Source organism: Lycium ferocissimum, chromosome 11, assembly GCF_029784015.1.
Source record: "Lycium ferocissimum isolate CSIRO_LF1 chromosome 11, AGI_CSIRO_Lferr_CH_V1, whole genome shotgun sequence".
Lineage (NCBI taxonomy): Eukaryota > Viridiplantae > Streptophyta > Magnoliopsida > Solanales > Solanaceae > Lycium > Lycium ferocissimum.
Window position 1 is genome coordinate 7,237,230 of NC_081352.1, and position 2,692 is coordinate 7,239,921.

The 2,692-nt window shown below is 39.3% G+C and overlaps 1 non-coding gene across 1 annotated transcript; it reads right to left on the bottom strand.

Annotated features, from left to right (window-relative positions):
- Nucleotides 1–2,326: 2,326 nt before the first annotated feature.
- Nucleotides 2,327–2,433, bottom strand: LOC132038734 (small nucleolar RNA R71). Its single transcript, XR_009410217.1, has one exon. It is a non-coding gene; the product is annotated as a small nucleolar RNA R71 (small nucleolar RNA).
- Nucleotides 2,434–2,692: the final 259 nt, after the last annotated feature.

Genomic DNA, 2,692 nt, shown 5'->3' on the forward strand with positions numbered 1-2,692 from the left:
GTTTATGGACGCTGCGTCATGCCCGGAGGTGGACAGGGAGATAGACTTGATCCTTAGATTGCTTATCCAGAGACTGCTTAGAAGAGCTCCATTTGATTCCAAGCTGCAGTTGTTGGTACTATTCTTTTGTGTGTATATATATGAATGGGCATGGCGGGGCCCTGTCTCATCTTTATGATGTTACATACTCTTTCTAGAGGCCCGTAGACAGTTGTGTATAGCTAGATGTCTCTTAGCCTTGTTGGCTTGTGTATATGTGTAAATGGGCATAGTTGATGATGTTGATATAAAAGTGTTTTAGCCCGATGGAAATTGTATTATTGATTCATATAGATTGCGAGTTAGCCATGTGGCTCACCTAGATATGATTGTGAAAGTATGATAAGAGATGCCCGGTGGGTTAGATCCGGGTGCCCGTCATGGCCCTCCGATTGGGTCGTGACATAACGTAGAATACGTATTTGACCAGATTGGGATCGTTCGGAGGCTCTATGACAGGGCAAGGCTTTGTTGTGATTGTTGGGCTATAATTCAGGCAATTTGTGACCTTTCTTGACCTTAATAAAAGCATCATGATTGGTTAAATTGGATTAACAAAAAGGGATAATGGGGTAGCTAAATGGGGTCCCGATACTTGTGAGGGGACGAGCACTTGTATTCGGTACCGGTGCCATGATATGCGTATTTGTGTAATTTTCATTGTATAGTCCGGCCTGAATGTCATGCTTTGGGTATTAGCTGATAGTATAGATTGATTATGTCTATGATTGGGAGATGAGGTCCCTTATCTATTGCTTCTATGCTTATTACCTTTCTCACTTGTGATTATGTGTTCTCATTACTCCTACATACCCATTTAAAAGGGGAAAAGGGCTAAAGATTGAGTCTTTAATTGCTTAGGTTGATTGTTTATTATTGTGTGATGTGCCATGGAATTACGACACATTTGATGTCTTTTTACAAAGAGTTTTACTTGTTTTAGTAAATTGTGTCATTTCTTATGCTATTTGTTATGTCGTAGGTGTTGTATGCCCAAAAGGCAAAAACAAGGAAAGTTGCACAAAAAGTCAGGAATTGAAATTTTTTACGGACCGTACATATTATTTATGGTCCGTCCTTTCTAGAGTAACTGGAATGACAAGAAATAGAAGTGTCAAATTTTGGACTCATTATGAGGCCACTATTACGGACCGTAGAATATTTCTACAAGCTGTAAATCTTACTGCAACTCGAAGAAAGAAAACTGATGCAACCGAAGAAACAAAATATGGCAGAAAATACGGGCTGTAATCCAAATTGACCGTCCTTAACAAGTGGCGTAAATAAAAACCTAGCTTTGAAGATTTTGGTTTTACAGTGGCTGCACCAAATTGACTGACCATACTTCTGTTTTACGGTCCGTATTTATTACTGCTGGGGGGTATTTTTGTCACAGTGAATTCCACATTTTGGACCTCTATAAATAGTTTATGTTGGGTTTTGTGGGTCAAACATGTTCAGATTTTTTCTTTACTCCATATAGCATTTAATACTCCATTAACCGGAATAGAACAATGACTCAAGCCAAAATAGCTAGTAGAAACATAAACTCTTTTTACAATTAATCGGAATAGAATAACGACTAGAGTCAAGTAACACGCTAAGATTAACCTTGTCACACCATATTCCCTATGAGATTCAACCCCAAACTAGTTGGGTTACTATATTTGACAGCGTCCGCTTTACGCTGTTTACTAGGTGTAATTTGAGCGTATCGAATTTTTGCGTCGTTGCTGGGGAATAAAGTTTTAAATTAAAATTACTTAACAATGTGTGCTTTGCTTCGAGTATTTTTCTATTCCATCACACCTTGTTTTATTTGTGTTGTGAACTAGATAATTATGGCAGACGAGGAGCAGGTAATGGAGAAAATGGCGGGCGAGTAGAAAATGTTGTTCCCCCGCCACCGAATGAACATGAAGAGGAAAATGTATGTCCTGATCTTATCCAAGAGGTTGAGTACGCATCCGCTATTGTTCTTCCAAGGGTTGGTTCGGAGAATTTCAAGATTGATAGTGCCATCTATCAATTGCTTAAGCTTGAGGGTTATTTTCGAAAATCTATCGACGATGACCCACATCAACGTTTGAAGAACTTTATAGGTGTGTGTAAGACAAACACCCAGAAAGCCGTGACTCCAGATGCAATCCGGTTGAGAGTATTCAAATACTTTTTAGCCGGCAAAGCAAGGGCTTGGTTCGAGAAGTTTTCCCACAATTCCATTCATAACTGAGGGGAGCTAGTGAATGACTTCCTCAAGAAACTGTTTCGTCCAAGTAAGAAAGCCGAGCTTAGAGACAAGATATTTGAGTTCAAGCAACTACCAGGGGAACAACTTTATGAAGCTTGGGAGAGGTTCAAGTAGTATTTGATGAGATCTCCGAATCATGGTTTCCTGGATCATATATTCATAGAGAAGTTTTATACGTGGTTGGATGTTATGACTCAAAATGTGGCTAACAATGTGGTCGGTAGGTGTTTCATGGATAAGACTTTTACCTGAATCACTCAATTGCTTGACAGACTAACTACACATAATCAAGAATGATACTAGGGTGGCACGGATGGTGTGGCATATGGGCCTCTATTATTGAATTCAATTATGAAGGAGAATCAATAGAGGGACTAAACAATTGTTCAACTTGCTACCAAC